We start from the raw sequence: 19,882 nt of genomic DNA, 5'->3' as shown, positions 1-19,882 counted from the left end.
TCATCTAATTACTCTGAGCTTCAGATGTCCAACCTGAACATGCAAATACTATCTGCCTCAGAGAGTCGTCATGGGCGTTAAATAAGATTGTGTGTCTGAAGGCACCTGGCACGGACTCACCAAGTAAAGGCTGATTGCCCTTCCTCTTCCCTTGGTAAAGACTTTGGCATGGTCACCTACTTGCTGAAGTGTGCAAGGATGGAGCCAGAGTTAAAGAGAGGATTGCATTTCATCAATAGTTTCGCTTATAAATACATGAACTCTCTCTCTGGAAAGATCTCCAAAGAGTTGACAACATTGATGGCAGCCAGTCGGGGGAACCGAATGGGTGAGGGACACCGATGAGAGGTAAACTTGTGGGTATCTTGACTCTGTTGCAGGTAAGTACACTGCTCATTTTAAAACGGAATCAGGGGCGCCTGGGTGGCACAGCGGTTAAGCGTCTGCCTTCGGCTCAGGGCGTGATCCCGGCGTTCTGGGATCGAGCCCCACATCAGGCTCCTCTGCTATGGGCCTACTTCTTCCTCTCCCACTCCCCCTGCTTGTGTTCCCTCTCTCACTGGCTGTCTCTGTCTCTGTCGAATAAATAAATAAAAATCTTTAAAAAAAATAAATAAAACGGAATCACACACACACACACACACACACACACACACACACACACACTGGATTGCTGAGTAGATCCGTGATACAGATTTGTGAATGAGGTCTATTGGCGACAGCTGTGAGTGAGGGCAGGTTTCACTGTGTGACTGAATTTCTTGTCCCAGAAACCAGAAAACTGGACTGGGGAGCCGACTTTGGGTTTTATTTCTAAACAGTATTATACCCAAGAAGGTGCATGAAGATTGTTCTGGAAGGCTGTGGAAGTGAGTTGCTTCACTCAACACCCATTCCAACCCTATTCTTTCTTACTTTTTTTTTTTTGCTTAAGAAATTAATTTTCCAGTCTTCCTTATAGCTAGAGGGGCCATACACCAGAGTTCTAGCAACTGAGAAATTAGCAGAAATCTGTTGGCGCCACCTCTTGCCTTTTGTCCTTCTTCTGTTGGTCTTGTTGGCCCGATGGCTAGAGCCCCAGCAGTCATTTTGTAACCTCGGGGATGAGAGCCATAGGCAGAGGTCAGTACAGCAGGAAGACAGATGGTGGCTGAGCTCCTACAGTACCAGTGAGCTGCCACCTGAGCTCTCCCTTTGTACTTCCTCTGTAAGAAAAACTAATCCGCTGCTTGCTTATGCTATTTTATTTTCTTTCATCTCATTTTGTTTTACTTTTGGTTACAGCTGAAATCAAATTTCAATGACATAAAGAAGAACCAAGTTTAAAGACCTGGCGTTCGGAAAAGAAGAGGGGTGGGTCCATGAGCAATGCAGTTAATAAATGCAGAATCTATTTCCAGGTCATATTAGACAAGCTGCAACCGAAATATATAACTCCCCAGCATATCTTCCCCTCTTCTTTCTGTAATATGGGAGCACAGCCCTCTAAACAAACACATACATTTTCATCAGCCCTCTTGGTTCCGTTTAATTTTAAGATCAGACACCTTCCCCTATTTTTTCTTTCTTTTGTTTTTCCTTCTTTGTTTTTTTTTTTTTAATTATTTCAAGCCAAGGATATATTACCAAGATGTTGGAGATGGTCTCAGAAGAAAGGAAGACTTGAACAATTCAGCTTTGGGAAGACTGAAACAGAAGTTCCAGGATCTCCAGCAGCTGGCGACTGGAGACACGCTTCGTGAGGCATTGCTCAGGATTACACAGCTCCAATCACTTTCTGTTCCCATGTGTCTCAATGCAGTTTTCAAATTGCTAGGAGAGAGAATCTAATTGACTCAGCTTGGGTCAGGTATCTCTATTCTTGGAACAAATAGCTATGCCCAGGGGACAGAGTATATCATACAGACATGGCATTGGGGAAATCATTAGGAGTTGGGCAAACATCCCAGTTTGTGCTCCTACCTTCCACCTTCTTGGCTGCCTGGGGTGTGTGTGTGTGTGTGTGTATGAGTGTGTGCATACCCATACCCTTTCTCCCACACACCCACAGATGCTTCCATAGACCTGTAAGTAATTATTCCATATATAATAAGTAACAGGCTCCCTGCTCCAGTGGGAAACAGACCAATTATCTGCTACTAAGCAATAGACAATGTCACGTGACAACATTTTTCTGCATCCAGGTTCTCCGGGTGATATCCATTTGTATAGATCTATAGTAATTCTATCTTGGTATTCTCTAACTACATACCCTATGAAGGGAAAGAAAGTTCAAGAAATCTAACTAAAGGTTAAGAGATGTGATGAGCACTGAGTGTGACACGCAATTGATGAATCATTGAACACTACATCTAAAACTAATGATGTACTCTATGTTGGCTAATTGAATTTAAATAAAAAAATAATAAAAGTTAATAAGGATCCTTTATAGACATACTGTAAACAGAAATGCCAGCAGATTTTTGCCCTTGTTGCTGAAACCTATCTTGAGAGTCTAGCTGACATTTCTGACTTCCTTGTAAACTCTTGCCTCCTGCTGACTCCTACCTATAGCCAGAAACTCAGCTAATAAGGATACCTGGCCCCGGGAAAGTTACCCGATATTTTATTCCTGAATGGTCTAGGCCCTTACTGTGTCAGTTTACCTAGCATTGCAGCAACTTCTGGCAACCTTTGCTATCGAGCATGGTAGCTCAAGGTGGTTCTTTTCACTATGAAGGGCTGTCATCTGTACAACTCAGCTCTGCTAGCCTTGATCTCTGCACCATCGCATGTTCTGAATGCCGATAAAAAAGCATCTTTTTGAGGTTAGATATCTTTATCCCCAGTAGCAACTGACCATGGCCAGAGGCCGAGGATAAAATGGACATTCACCTCCAGCAAAGGCTGTGACTGGGTCACCACCTCAAGTTTTTCCAGGCGAATAGATCTTGCCTTTATCAGTAGCCGTTTCCAAGGTTGTACATGAAGAATTGAACATCTTTAATATAATGACATTTTTATGTCAGTATTTTTTTCTCATATACATTTATAGACTACTCTGTTCGTGTGTCAGATATTTCAATTTAATCTTTTTCTCAAATTCTAAACCAGATGTTCCTACTCATTTGATTAGATTGCCTCACACATAAATCAGGCAGGTAGTAAAACAGCCTCCATAAATGGAGTAATTTTGTGTGTGTGATTCAGCTTGGTCACGTGGCTGAGAGAGCAAGGGCTTGGGAATTACGCTGATGTAGGTTTTATCTAATCTTGGGCAGCTTATTAATTGCTTTCAGTCCCATCGTCTTCATCGATAAAATGATCGTCATAATATCTAATTGATAGGCAAGTTGGGAAAACGTAATTAAATGGCTCATGCGAAGCTCCTGGTACAGTGTCTGGGAAATGATAGACACCCAGCAAGTGATAACCACTATCGTTCCAGTTTAGTCTTCACACTGACCAAAACAAAATTTAGCAGAGCATACGACGTGAAGAAGTGCCCCAGAATTCACAGGCAGGTGTTCCAGTTACTTGTATACAGAGCCGAGAAATTGCCATCTTTATCTCATCCGTTGTGCGCAACACGATCCTTTCCAGATTCCGTCCCAGTCTCCCTCCAAGGTGGAGCACATTGAATCACGTAGGACTGTGCCTCTTCTGGTTATTTTTGCAAGATTTTTCTCATGTGAGTACCATCAGCGGAAGTGGGTCCTTATGGAAGTAAGCAGGGAGGCAGCAGCCTCTGCTCAACCTCGGTGGGAGCTCCTGCCCCATCAGAGCTCCAGCTCCAGCTGTGCCCCTGGCTTCCCTCACTCTTGCCATCCCAAGAATGCAAGCATGCAGCCATTTCCTCTCCCCTATTTTGTCTTTCTCCACGAGGTCTCATCGAACCATACATTTTTCCCTTAAATTTTCTCAACTCACTTTATTTCTTCCAAATAACCTTGCTACAAGGTGATTGTATCAATAACACAATAGACCTTCTTATCAATACTGCCCACTAAACAGTTGTGTGTCCCCGTGCGTGTGCGTGTCTGTTGTGGCCGAGGAGTGTTGTTCATCACAATACATTCTACACCCAAAATACTATTTCCACAAAATTTTTACAACTATAATCTATCTTTAAAGGAGGAACTTCCACAGCTAAGCCAAGAGCCCACAAATTTTCAACAATATTTTATTTGAGAAAATGGGGCAAAAATATTTTTAAGTCAATAGGAACATAAGATATTTGCTGAATTAGGCTCCCAATTGTATTGTTTTACTGACCAAATGTAAACCACGCAACATTAAGTCCTAACATTATTTCTTTGCTTTATACAAAGTAGAGCAGGATCTTATTTCATACACTGGTGAAAGGCCGACCCTCCCTTTTCGCCATTTCTCTGAATCACAATGTTTCCCCTCCTGTGCCCCAGGCAACCACCTCCCCAAATCTCCCCCCAAATGTCAAGTGGCTTGTTAGTCCTTTAGAGATTAGTTTACATGTTACCACTTTCAGGAAGCCTCCTTTCTTGGATTTGTTTGCTTGTTTGTTTGCTTTATCCCGAAGAAGAGATTAAGCATCCCTCCATTGTGCCTCCAGGGGATACCATGCTTATCCCTTTCTTACCAATGATCACACTGTTCTGTAATTGTCTGTTTTTTCAGTATCTCTCCCACTTGAAGGCCATGGCAGATAGTTCATTGAAAGGAATTTGAAACAACCAGCCTCGAAGTTGTTAGAGTTGCTAGAAGAGCAAAGGGAAGAGGTGAGGCAAACCAGAAATTAGCACCTGTGCCTGAAGCCACCCCTACCCCAGGGCTGGGAAGAAGAAAGGAAAAGAAACTGCCTGAGCCCAAGTGCCAGGCTACCTGGAGAGAAGGGTAATGGACCGTAGGATTCTCTCAAAACAGACAGGAAGGACAGAGAAATATCCTTGCTTCCTCCTACTACCCTCCAATCTTCCACCCATGGGCCCCGCTGGCCAAGTCTAACTCATGGACCTCCCCGTGGCTAAGTGTTAACTAGAACATACTTGGCAAGAAGTCTGAGAAGGGCAGGGGCTGAATTTGAAAGCAAACCAGCAAATATGACTTGGAGGTGTCACCAGTTCAGCTACTCAGCATTTATTCTCACCCTGGTACCCAGGATAAACTCCCACACGACAGCAGATCCAGCGCTTCATACAAACCAAGGCACTCCCAACAGCGCTTCATACAAACCAAGGCACTCCCATCTCTTTCTGCAGAGGAAGCTACAATCCCTGTCACTGAGGATTCCAAACACAGTCCTCCCTGCCCCCACTGTGAAGCCCCCAACCCGATATCCCCTGGGTGAAATCTGAATTCTCTTCTTCACTGGCCAGTTCAGTAGCACAAAGAGCCCAAAACATCTGGATGCAATTTTCAACTCCCCGTTCAATGGGAACATTATAGTGTCTGCTGATAGAGGCATCCCTCCTTTGGGAATTAAGACCCCTAAACCATAGTTGCTGATACAGTGGGGAAACAGTGTTGTAAATGGGTAATAGTGGTAAGAAATGCTTTCACTTTCACCCTTCATTCGCAGACCCATGTATTCTGGCTGACACAGAAAGGTCAGTGGTACCTCCAGTACTGTGCAAAGCATATACCCTGTCGGGCAGACAGCAGGTTATGGAGTAAGACACTGAAGTCTATGCTGAGACTGATGTCAACCCCTCTCCCTATAAAATGAATTCCTTGGTCAGCAGCATGATTAAATGGGATACCATGATGGTGAAGATGACATTGGACAGAAACTCCAGGGGAAGGGAAGATAAATCAATCTCCAGGATGGACCCCCTTTATATGGAGAGACTTGGGTGTCATCAACCTGCTTTGATACCGCACAGCACCGACCCTACAGCTCCAGCTTGGGCACTCATGAGTGGCAGCACCCAGCTCAGCCTCAGTGAGGGAAGTCCACTTAGTTGAGCCTATGAATGGCCTTTATCACTGTTGCATAGAATAGGCCACTCTGTTCTCCTGATTATTAGGGACTTTCACCTCGGTGGGTGCCCTCTGAGGACCTTATTCATGAGGTGAAAATACTCACACTCTGCCCTTTCCATGATGTCCATCCTCTTCTCCAGACTTCCTTGTCACCAGTATTTCAGTCTGATTGATTCCCAGTCCCTGATTGACCAGCCAAACACTAAGCTGCTACCATGAATTAGTGCAGACACAAATTTATGGCCGTATCGCCTTCCTTATGAAATAGATGACCGCATATATTGCCAGAACTTCTACCCACTTGGAGGATTCCCTTCATCACTCCTAAAAGGAACTATAAAGCAGTAACAGTCCACTTCCAGCTGTTGTGAGGGTATCATGCAGACCCATCAAGTCACCAGGTCCAAGTTCTACTTCCTCCATCAACCAGTCATAGGAAACTCTCCATTAGGCATAGAAGAGGCTAGAAGGAGGGGTGTCAAAGCCACAGAAGTAAACGTCCTGGGGACCTTACTTGTGTCTTGTTGAACTTCTAGAGCCTGATCTCACACTTACTATTTCCACTTGATGAGGTAGTATTGTTGCACACACACAAGCTCATGTCTTGACAGAACAGACAGTACCCAGTTCGCAATTGCCAGGCCAAGCCATCTGGTCTACCTGGGACTGTATCTCAGAATAAGAATAATTATCAACAGAAGAGAGTTCATAAGAAATATTCAGGCTTTCTTCTCCTCTCACCACTGATTTCCTCCCATTGGTTGAAACCCAACCAAGAGCCAGTTGGCAAAGAAACCTGAAAAATGTTGTTTGCAGCAGAGTGGGGGAACATCAGACAGTGGGTCAGTAATCAAAATGGCAAATGACTACATACTGTTGTTTTCCTAATTCTGGGCCAGTGTCTGGCACATCATGGGCCCTCAGTAAAATTTTATGGAGTGAAGAAGGATGTATTCATCCTCATCAGGCATTAGCATGGACCCAAATGGCAGCAGCAGATAAATAATGGCGTTTTTGCCTTGGGCAAACTTTGTCCTATTGTTAGCAGTTTTGAAGCAATAAAGGAGTTTAGAGATGACCCCCATTTTCAGTTTTTGAGCTCTATTGCCCACTGAGTGGTCAAGCTGTGATTCCTGTTTGTGAGAGTGCTTCTTATCAGAGCTGTGGAGGGGGGGCAGCAATAGCCACCAACCAGAACACCCGTGTTCTACACCCCCCTAGATTTCATCATTCCTTGCTCTGGACTCTGGCACATTCTAAGGCTATTATTTTAGACTGAAATATTTCAAGAGCCCATTTTCCATTGGAGAGCTGTTACTATTATTTTGTGAAAAGCCTACAAGTTGAGTTTTATAATTTTTCTCTTTTCAAAACAGAATAATGTCATACATTTGATGACAAACTGGCAGTTTAAAAGAGAAGGTAATTAAGATAATAATCTTAATATAGCTCTAATAATATTAGTAAAGATTTTAAGAACAAACAAATAAAACTCATACCCCACTAAGTAATTCCATTTTTAAACCAGGTGGGCCAGAATCCTGCCCCAGACATACTGCCTTTATCAAAAATGTTTTTAGAGCTAGCTTTAGAACACATTATAAATCACAAAGGAAAACCAATTTCTTGGCTGTAGCAGAAGGTGTTGGATGCCTTCCCAAATCAATTCCTCCCACTTCCATAAAAAGAGAATTCTCACCCTGGCACATGCTTCCTTGGGGCTCAGTGTGGTCATGTGACTAAGTTCTGGCCAATGGGATGTTAAGGGGAAAGTCACGTGGCAGCTTCCAGGCCCCCTTCTTGGGAGGGAGAGTTGGGACATGTCCTGGACCCTCACCTTCTTGTTCATCCTTTCCTTCTTATTACAGCCTGGAATGAAGGAACTGCCAAAGGCTAAAAAACTGTAAGTCATGTTTAGGAAGTGTCGACTGGTAAGGCTAGAAGAGTCCAAGTCTCTGAGGACTTAGCGGCAAAGCTGTCGTACACATGGACCACTCTTTATCAGATTTCATTTAGACCTGAAAATGAATATATATTTATGAAGCGTCAATTAACTGCCATGCTGCATATGTATGTTACTTCCAGCCAAACCAGTTATTCCACAGAAGTAGGGTAGAGAGAACAGCATTCTGGAATTGGCAGGTCTTCCCTGAAGCTCTAGAGCTGACTAAAGGAGTGAATTTGGAGGACTGACTTATCAGGGTAGGGGCTGAAGGTGAGCTCATGTCTGATCAACTCAATAGACCCTCTTACGTAGATGGTGAAACCAAAACTAGAAGAAACTAGCACCTGAGGGTGGAAGAGAGGCTGGGAGGTGGACAGGAACATAGCTTTCCTTTAAGAAACAAACACCAATTAGAGAAGGTGCCATAAATTTCATCCCTGAATAAAATCAAGACCATGGCCTTTTTGGAAAAATGCATGTTATGTCCTAAACAGTTGAGCAACAGCTTTTAACATCACCAGCCTAGTGACTAAGATAAAACAACTGAGCTGTAAAAATAATCACTTATTTTATGATTCTTAAGTCTGGAAAATCAAGCCAAAACCTTGCTAATAAACTGTCTTCTTTGGAGGAAGTCAAGAAATTTGAGATATATTCTACCCTGTCCTCCAAATCCTTTTCTGTTCTGGCTGTTCACTCCTAAGACAGTTGAGTCACTGGGGTGATAAGTACTACATAAATATATTGAGGAAAAGAACTTATAAATGATTTCATTTAAAATCCTGAATTGACTTTGTAATTTTACTGTGTGTGAGTCACATCAGCAACAGGGATCCCCACCCATCTCCTCTCTCCAACAGTGTCACAACTAAAGCTCTCAAACTTTATAGAAGCCCACATTTTCTGTTTTCCACAGAACACTGGCATCCCTGAGGATGTCAACAAATGTCCAGTGACCAATTATACTCGGGAATGGTCCTTAATAGGAGAATATTTGGTGAATATTTTCAGGTGCATTTTTAAATGTCAGAAATCTTGTTACCACGTAGCTCCTTACCCATAGCATTCTTCTGTTGGGAGGACGGAGACAAGAATTACTTAGAACAAACAGGGCTCTTATTGAAATCAGCCTATGTCAGAAGTGAAAAGAGTTTCTAAATTAAAAGACATAAGCAAAAGAAAAATGCTCTTTACTAATCAAATCAAATGCACAGTACAAATGAGATCTGAACTCATTTGAGTTTTGAGATTGAACTCGTGTAGTTTTACCATAAAAGGAAGTTAAGGAACTCAGCACATAACAAATAAAAGTTCAAGTTGCCTGGAGAGAAAGTAGAGAAGTTCTGGGACAGGAAGATGGAGAATTTAAAAAAGAAGGGTAAGCACGTGAGCAAATATATTGATCTGGTCCACTGACTAGGACAAAAATCCCAGAAACAACCAAGTAAGTTGGGAGAGCCTGGTGGGACTTTTCCCTCATTTTCTCAGACATAGACCAGAAGATTATAAGTCTTCATTTAGAATATTGGCATTCAGTTGGTCACCTGAGCAAGACGACACCTAAAGAACGAGGGTACATTCTCCAAAGAGTAGCATAGAGATGCAGACGTCTCCATATGTCATGGGGAATAAAAAAGGAGGTACCAATAGGGATAGTGACCAGCAGAGTCTTCAGTCAGGACAAAGAGGTCACTGTGTGTAGGGACATCAAAACCAGAGACAAATGACCAGAACTTCAGTAATGGGCACCAGCACACCATGCCCCAAAGGGCCAAATGAGACCGGTCAATCCTCAGTGGACACCAGCCCAGGCTGAACCAAATCTGACCCATACATCCATCTACAGCAGAGACCAGTGCAAACTTAGAATACACCACATCGATCCAAAGTCCCTGATCCCCAGTTGTCTTAAAGATATGCAAGGTAGGGAAGGGAAGGAATCTAAAAGACTAACCATTTCCCCCGAAGAGAGTGAGTTATCCAAAATAGTATCTCCAACCTAGAAGAAAAGGAGCTACTTTTAATAAGCAATGTCTATGTTTGTATACGCCCTTCACTCGACCCCCGGAATCTCATATATAGAAAGTTTCAAAAAGCTTTACATATGTACACACTCCATGAAAAAAATTAAGGACACACATTGGCTAATAATAAATGGTCATAATTTATTACCTTAAAATGGAATATTCATGGAAAAGATTTCTGGGACTTGGAAATTCAGGTGGGTTGGGTAGTAAGAGGGTTCTGCAAAGCTTATACCTGCCAAGGTTCCAAAATCCAATTCTTCTATGTCTCCTCTTTTTCTGCTACCAGGAAATTGATTTTTTTTTCCTGAGCCTTATCCTTTAACCCACTTTCAGATGGACTCCCTTACAACTTCTGGTGACCTCTTTTAAAGATAAATGGTTCTTTTCTTTTAGCCATACTTGATAAAAATAGAAGAACCATTTGTGAGGTTTGGAATCTGTGCTTGAAGATATTACGATTTCAAACATCTTTTTGTTTTTCTTCTATCAAAACTGAGCTCTTGCTCAAATGATTCACTGGAGAATTTTACCAAATATTTAAGGTAGAAATTATACCAGTTCTCTACAATCACTTCCAGAAGATAGAAGCTGAGGGAATACTTCTCAACTCATCTTATGAGGTCATTACCCTAATACCAAAACCAGAAAAAGACATTACAAGAAAAGAAAGCTACAACCAATATTTCTCATAAACATAGATGCAAAGATTCTCAACAAAATATTAACAAATTCGGGCGCCTGGGTGGCACAGCGGTTAAGCGTCTGCCTTCGGCTCAGGGCGTGATCCCGGCGTTCTGGGATTGAGCCCCACATCAGGCTCCTCCGCTATGAGCCTGCTTCTTCCTCTCCCACTCCCCCTTGCTTGTGTTCCCTCTCTCGCTGGCTGTCTCTATCTCTGTCGAATAAATAAATAAAATCTTAAAAAAAATATTAACAAATTGAACAATGTATAAAAAGAATTACACACCATAACAAAATGAGATTCATCCCAAGTATGCAAGGCTGGTTGAACGTTCAAAAATTAATTATGTAATCCATCACATCAACAAACTAATAAAGAAAAATCACATGATTATATTAATAGATGCAGGAAAACACATGGCAAATCCAACACCCCTCTATCGGGAAAAGAATAGAAGAACTGGATTTTGGAACTTCTGTGGGAATAAGCTTTGCAGAATCCTCTTCACTGCCCAACCCACCTGAATTTCAAAGGAATAAAGGGAAAATTCCTCAAGTATATAAAGATGGTAAAGAACATCTACAAAAAACGTACAGCTAACATCCACACTTAATAGTGACAAACTAGAAGCTTTCATGCTAATATCAGGAACAAGGGAAGGATGTGCCCTCTCACCACTCATTTTCAACATCATAATGTAAGTTCTTGCTAATGCAATAAGACAAGGAAAAGAAGTAAAACTATACAGATTGGGAAGGAAGAAATAAAACTGTCATTGTATGCAGATCACATGATTGTTTATGTAAAAAATGCAAAGGAATCATCAACAACAACAAAAAACTTCTAGAAATAATAAGCTAGTATCATGAGATTTCAGAATACAAAATCAATCATTTTCCTCTGTATCAGCAATGAACAAGTGTAATTTGAAATTAAAAACACAATGCCATTTACATGAACACACAAAATAAAATGCACTACTTAAGTATAAATCTAATAAAGTAGACAAAAGATCTATATGAGGAAAACTACAAAACTCTAATGAAAGGAATCAAAACACCAAATAAATAGAGAGATATTCCATGTTTGTGGACAGGAAGACTCAGTAGTGTCCAAATGTCAGTTATTTCTAACTTGATCTATAGATTCAATGTAATTCAAATTAAAATCCGAGCAAGTTGTTTTGTGGATATTGACAAAGTGATTCTAAAGTTTATATGGAGAAGTTAAAGACCCAGAATAGCCAAAACAATATTGAAGGAGAAGAACAAAGTTGGAGGACTAATGCTATTCGACTTCAAAACTTACTATAAAGTTATAATAATCAAGCCAGTGTGATGTTGGCAAAATAAGAGACAAATAGATCAATGAACAAAATAGAAAGCCCAGAAATAGACTCCACACAAATATAGTTTGACAAAGGAGCAAAGGCAATACAATGGTGAAAAGACAGCCTTTTTAACAAATGGTGCTGGACTACCTGGACATCTGCATGAAAAAAAAAAAAAGAAAAATATATATATATAGACACAAACTTTACATCCTTCATAAAAATTAGCCCAAATGAATCAGAGACTTAAAAGTATAATTCCAAACTATCTATCTCCTAGAAGATAATATAGGACACAATTTAGATGACTGTGGGTATGGTGATGACATCTCAGATACAACAGCAAAAGCACAAATCATGAAAGAAATAATAAGCTGGACTTCATTAAAAACTTCCGCTCTGTGAAAGATATTGTCAAGAGAATGGACAGACTGGAAGAAGATATTTGCAAAAGGACTGTTACCCAAACTATACAAAGAACTCTTAAAAGTCAACGATAAAAAAAAAAATGAACAAGCCCCCAAATCGGCAAAAGGCCTGAAAAGACATCTCACCAAAGAAGATACACTGATGTCAAAAAAACATATGAAAGATGCTCAATGTCAAATGTCATTAGGGAATTGCACATTAAAATGAGATAACACTATACACCTATTAGAATGACTAAAATCCAAAACATTGACAACACCAAATGCTAAAAAGTATGTATGTGGAACAACAGGAACTCTCATTCATGGCTAGTGGGAATACAAAATAATACAGTTGCTTTGGCAAACACTTCAGCAACTTCTTAGAAAACGAAACATAGGCTTACCATACAATCCAAAAATCACACTCCTTGGTATTTATCCAGAAGAGTTGGAAACTTATGTCTATCAAAACACACACACACACACACAAAAAAAAAAAAAACAACAAAAAACAAAAATAAAACAAAACAAAAACCAACCCTGCACATGAATATAGCAGTTTATTTATAATTTATAATTACCAAGATGTCCTTCTGTAGCTGAGTGAGTGAACTGTGGTACACCCAGACAATGGAGTATTATTCAGTGCTAAAAAGAAGTGCTCTCTCAAGCCATGGAGGAAACTCACATGTGTATTACTAAGTGAAAAAGCTAATCTGAAAAGGTTACATAGTATATAATTACACTTACATGACATTCTGGAAAAGGCAAAACCTTCTAGAAACAGTAGAAAGATCAGTGGTTGTCAAAGGTTGAAGTAGAGAGAAGAGATGAAACCGTGGAGCACAGAGGATTTTTAGGACATGAAACTACTCTGTACGATAGTGTAATGGTGGATAGGTGTCTTTATATGTTTGTTCAAACTTATAGAATGCACAACACCAAGAGTGAACCCTAACGAGCACTATGGACTTTGGGTGACTATGATGAGTCAACGTAAGTTCATCAGTTGTAACAAATGTACCATTCTGGTGGGGAAGCGTGGCCATAGGGAGTCTGTGCCTATGTAAGAGCAGGAAGTATATGGGAAGTCTCTGTACCTTCCTCTCAATTCCTTTCAATGTACCTTCCTCTGAAACTGCTCTAGAAATTCAAATCAATTTCCTGTTAAATTGAGCTGTGGATAAAAAATACAATGTCCATGTTCACGTCTAGGACTTTGTCTTCAAAACCCGTGTTGAATAACCTGTATCTTTGGCACTGATCTCTTTGAACTGGAAAAGGTTAACACACTACCGTGCCCTGGCACAGAGTGTGTGTCACCAAATCCCTTTCCAAATCACTTATTCTGGCTTATAGGTTAACTATAGTTAAGAATCAGAATATGTACGGGAGCACCTGCGTGGCTCGGTTGGTTAAGCAGCTGAGTCTTGATGTCAGCTCAGGTCATGATGTCAGGGTCGTGAGAGCGAGCCCTGTGCTGGCTCCACATGCAACGGTGAGTCTACTTGAAGATTCTCTCCCTCTGCCCCTCCCCCAACTCTCTCTCTCAATCTCTCTAAAATAAATAAATAAATCTTTAAAAGCAAAGAATCAGAATATGTAGTGATATCTCAACAGTCTAAAATGCAATCGAAAAAAATATCAAGGAAATGATTTCTGTATGATGGAATTATGGGATGTGTTCCATATCTTCTTTACAGTGTTCAGTATTTTTCAACTTCCCTATGATGAGTCTGTAAATTATCATGGCCAACAATAAGTGGATGCCATTTCAAAGATAAATATTGAGGGATTGCATATATACACATTCACATACACATCACATTGTTACCACATTCTTACGGGTGGGTACAGCTATAACAAAAATGGTCAACGGGTTAGAACAACATATACCAAAATGGCAGCCGTGTTTTAACGGAGGCTAGCTTTGTGTTATAAAACCAGGAGAAAAAAATTTAAACCGACTTTGGTATGTTTTCCAGATGTTTTATAATGAGTCCATATTTGTATGTGGAAACGTAAACCTGGACTTATTACATAAAAATAAAAATCCAGTAACACTCTATTTAGAGACACACTTCTTAAATAACATGAGCATGAAGGAATTGTTATGACTGTTGCAGCGAGCATTTTGAAAGATTAGCAGAAGCAAGATAATGTGACATTTAGCTGATCTTTCAAGAGAAGCTGGACAAATAACACTTTTTTTTTTTTTTAAGAAAACAGTAGCTAGCGATGAAACATGGTGTTTCTAGTGTGATTCAGATGCGAGGTGTCAAATCTTTCTGTGGAAAAAAACCAAGAAGGCACATATTCAAAAACAGAAGTGAAAAATATCTTGATTCATTTATTTAACACTGCTACAGAATCCATCCCCAAAAGCCTATTTTGAAAAAATTCTGACTCATGTAAACTATCCTTTACAGTAAATTAGCCTAGTAAGAGCATCTGATATACATTGAACACCTTCCATGCTCAGAGGCCTTTACATACATCATCTCTAATCCTTACAACAGTGGAAGGGTAGTATTTCTAGCCCCACTGCACAGATAGGAAAATTGAGTCTCAAAGAGGTAAAGTTTCTCCTCTGACATCGTATAGCTAATACATAGCAGAGGTGGGATCTGAATTGTCTGACCCACCCTAAAGTCTGTGTCCTTTACAACCTTCCGCCTCAACCCAGTGCTTGGGGGTCTTTGTCATGACAGCTCATCACTATGGGCTTTTTCATGAAGTTTTTGACTCAAACATTATCACCCAGCAAGATGACTCAGTTAATTTGCAAAACGTGACTTCACAAACAAAAATTATCATTTTCAAAAACAAACATCCAACCACAGAGGATAGAGGCTTGACCAGTAATGCTTTACAGAAGGCAGTAAACTAAGCAGTAAGGACACTTCCAGAAATGTCTGGAACCAGAAGATAGGGAACTTGTTAGGAACTACACTCACTTGGAGGCAAAATTTAAAATAATGGTCTTGTTTTATTTTATTTTATATTTTATTTTATTTAAATTCAATTAGTCAACATATAGTACCTCATTAGTTTCAGATGTAGAGTTCAGTGATTCATCATTTGCAAATAACACCCAGTGCTCATTACAACACGTGCCCTCCTTAATGCCTGTCACCCAGTTACCCCATCCCCTACCCACCTCCCTCCAGCAACCCTGTTTGTTTCCTATGATTAAGAGTCTCTTATGGTTTGTCTCCCTCTCTGATTTCTTCGGTTTTCCCTCCCTTCCCCTATGATCCTCTGCTCTATTGCTTATATTCCACATATGAATGAAACCATATAACAATTGCCTTTCTCTGATTGACTTATTTTGCTCAGCATAATACCCTCCAGTTCCATCCTCATCTATGTAAATGGTAAGATTTCATCTTTTTGATGGCTGAGTAATATTCCACTGTATATATATTCCACATCTTCTTTATCCATTCCTCTGTCGATGGACATCTGGGCTTTTTCCATAGTTTGGCTATTGTGGACATTGCTGCTATAAACATTGGGGTGCAGGTGCCCCTTCGGATCACAAGGTTTGCACGCATTGTGTAAATACCTAGTAGTACCATTGCTGGGGAGGGTAGCTCTATTTTTAAGTTCTTGAGCAGCCTCCATACTGTTTTCCAGAGTGGCTGCACCAGCTTGCATTCCCACCAACAGTGTAAGAGAGTTAGTCTTGTTATTTTAAACCCTTCTGCACAGGTAAGAAGGGTACCTTTTACATTTGCTTTTTATTCCCTTTGCCTGCTTGGTCCAAGGATGGATTTCTTCCCAAACTTTAACCACAATTGTAACCTGTATACCTAGATTTCATTTTTAAGGGCAAGACTACACATAAGGAAGTTCGTATGGATTATTCAAAACCATACCCTGAAAAAGTGAACCCTAGAGGGCAGGGTTGGACCTGGCTTATCTCTACAGCCCAGTTGTGCAAGGCACACCAATCAGTATAAACTAACTGATTGTGGGGTGTGATCCCAGCATTCCGGGATCGAGCCCCACATTAGGCTTCTCCACTAGGAGCCTGCTTCTCCCTCTCCCACTCCCCCTGCTTGTGTTCCCTCTCTCGCTGGCTGTCTCTCTCTGTCTAATAAATAAATAAATAAATCTTTATTAAAAAAGAAAAACTAACTGATGGTGTATTCAAGAATTCTAGAACAGGAAGTTAAAAAAGAAGTAAGTTTTAGACCCAGAGCAACTTATAGAGCTTCACCAATGGGTTGAAGAAGAAACTCTTCACTTCTCTCTACATCAAGTTCTTATTCCTAAATTAGAGCAATGGGAAGCTGAGGGGAGGGGAAGAGAAGAAGAGAAGGGGAGGGAAGGAGGGGTGCAGTTGGAGACGCCTTTTGTCTGCCTCCACATGCCCTGATTTGTATAGAGACCAGGGTTCGGTCAACCGTGGCCCAAGGGCTAAATCCAACCTGTAGCCTGTCTTTGTATAGCCCATGAGCTAAGAATGCTTTTTACCTTTTCAAAGCATTGGAAAAATTCAAAAGAATGATGATATTTTGTGACATGTAAGAATTAAATGAAATTCAATTTTCAGTGTCCATAAATAACATTATATTGGAAGTCAGCCACACTCTCTCATTTACGCATTCCTATGGCTGCTTTCATGCTACAATAGCAGAGTTGAATAGTGGCAACAGAGACCATATGGGCCACCAAGCCTCAAGTATTAACTATCTGGCATTTTACAGAAGAATGGTTGCTGACCCCTGGCATAGACAATCAGTTGGGAAAGATCAGTCGAGAAAAGTGAAATATGAGTCTAGGATAAGTGAGGGCTGTGTACATTAAAGGGCAATCTTCCCGACTATTTAAGCTAAGAAAATGCACTCTTGGAGAGTGGGCTATGTGGCTTGGCAGCACCATAATGACCACCTGTCCAGATGTCCCCTCACCCATGCCCCTGAACTGCCCAACATTTCACAGTTGTCCATAGAGAAGGAGGAAGTATTGTGATGGCTTGCCCCTCATCTTCCCTTCCTCCAACTTCTTCACGTTCTATTTTCTGAGTGGTTGTCAGAGGAACGCTGAATTCTGCTGTCGTTTTTCAGACCCCAGGAGCAGTTCTCACAGTCTTGGCACCGTGAAGCATTCCAAGTTCCTATCTCATCTCTGCAGCTGCCTGCTCCCCATTCAGTCAAGATGCGCGTCCCTCAATAATGCATTTGTTCTTTCATCTGTCTCCCCTCTCTCTCCCAATCCCCCCTTTCTCTCTCTCTCTCTCTATCTCTCTTTCTCTCTCTCTCATGCACACACACACACACACACACACTCCCATTGGATAGAGAGAAAAAAAACCTTTCAGTTTCTTGCCAAGTCTAATAGAAAATCCCTTTCATAAACAGAGCTGCTTTTGTCATTTGTAAAAGTGTGGCTGTCCCTCCTTCTGGAAACTGATAGTATTGTTTTTCTGCATGGACAACACGTGTGTGTGTGTGTGTGTGTGTGTGTGTGTGTGTGTGTGTGAAGCAGGGAGGGAATGAAGGAGAGGATTCTAGGGGGAGAGCACCATAGAGTAACCAAACACAGAACATAATGTCAACTCTCTAAAATTAAGATATGGGGTTCCCAAGTCAGTCACCTTCAGTTGGGACAGCTAGAGTGTGAGGAGAGTGGGTGGTCCTTTCTGGCAACTTATTCATTGTCAAAGATAATTCCATGATCGAAAATATCTTTGAGAAGAAAGTGCCTAGAGCCAAAAAAAAGTATAGAGAATATAGCAACATGTTAACAATGGTTGTCTTTGGGTGAGAGGGAAAGGGGGCACGTTATGGGTAATCTGTTCCTTTTATTTCTACTATTCTGCATGTTCATTTTCTCTTTTTGATGTTAAGTTGAAGAGAAAAGATAATGTAAAGGAGAACTCACTGACACAGAGAAAATCACAACAAAGCCTGATGCAGCCAAAGATGCATGGCCTACTTTCCATTTCCAGTTATTGGAGGGTTAATCAGAAAGCATCACTTGTAAAAACTTTTTTTTTTAAATAATATTCCTCCTTTTGGCCCAAGGACTATAAACTGAATACAGTTGAGTCTTCCTCATTGTCCCAAGAATGATTCAGGGTCATTTTCTGAACATCACTTCTTTTCAAACAGGGAAGAGGGCTAAACCCATATTGACTCCAAAAAACACAGACCAGTGGGTTTACTACAATATCATGACCCCCTTCTTTCTTTCTCTTTCTTCCCCACCATCAAAGCAGAATGCATACATAGAATTTTAATTATTTGAAACATTGAATGATGAAGATTTTACTCTAACAGAAAAAGAGACTCCCGTTAAGAGGGGCAACTGAATAAATACATACACGTCCACTCCTTTATTATATCACATTAAAGTATCAATGAAAGGATCTTTTAGAAAAAAAAACGAACCATCAGGATAAGAAAGAGAGAAAAGACAATACGTATAGCATTTAGGAAACTGGAAAGCAGAAAGTGTAAGTGGTACCTGGCATAGACTCAGGAATGCAGAACCCGAAGCCAGCAACAGGAAAGCAAACAGGATACCCCAAATGCTCAAGAATTGACAGCATAATTTACCTCTGGATGCAAAGGTTGAAGGACAAAGACAGGGCTGAATTCTATTTAAGGAGCGGGTAGAGCCCAGATGGTCTACCTACTCGTTAAAGTGGCAGCACTCTAGAGGTTTCTTCTCTGGGGGTAAAATGCAGTGTCTCTACGAAGGAGCTCTCCATATGCAGAGTCCTGAAAACACTAGCAATATGTGATCACTTACAGAGTGAATATGAGATATCCCATTTCTCTTCCCATTTGGTTATAAAAAGGATAACAGACACTCAGGCAGGAGATAAGAAGATTCTTCTCTGGAGAGAATCTCACCTGCCCAAATGAAAAAAGTCTAAAGGTGTTGATATGAGAGTGGGGAGGCAGGCAGTTCCCAGAAAACCGACATAGCCAGATCAACTTCCAAGGAAGCCCACAAACACTAGCTTCTAACAGCTCTTGGGGCTCCATTTATTAACAGAAATAGGCAGCTAAGGGTCACCAGACATGGGAGGAAAGCTTCTAACATAAAAGGCAGACACCAGAGCTAACAGACAAATAAAAGCAACTGTGTAAGGAGATAAAACCTTCAAAAACCCATCATGAGTATACTCAAAGAGATAAAAGCCAACTGTTATTTTCATGAAATAAGAACTCAGTCCAGAAAATCAGACAGTTCTTTAAAATTAAATTAAATTAAATATGAGAGCAGAACTTTTTAAAATCCTCATTAGAAGAGTAAGAATACAAAGTTGAGTATAATGAGTTTAGCTTTATTTGGGGGGAAAAGAAAACTAAAAGAAAAAGAATTGGAATAAAATTTTTAAAAGCAGGAGGATTACAAGAGGCTCAATACCAAAATAATCAGATTCCAGAGAGAGACAGAGAGAAACAGAGGCAGAGGGAGAGAGAGACAGGGACAGGAAGACATACAGAAATAGAATAGGGAAGAAGGAGAAGGAGAAGGAGAAGGAGAAGGAGGAGGAGGAGAAGGAGAAGGAGGAGGAAGGAGGAG

Source organism: Ailuropoda melanoleuca, chromosome 9 (genome assembly GCF_002007445.2).
Source record: "Ailuropoda melanoleuca isolate Jingjing chromosome 9, ASM200744v2, whole genome shotgun sequence".
Classification (NCBI taxonomy): Eukaryota; Metazoa; Chordata; class Mammalia; order Carnivora; family Ursidae; genus Ailuropoda; species Ailuropoda melanoleuca.
Note: the sequence above shows the minus strand (reverse complement) of the source record.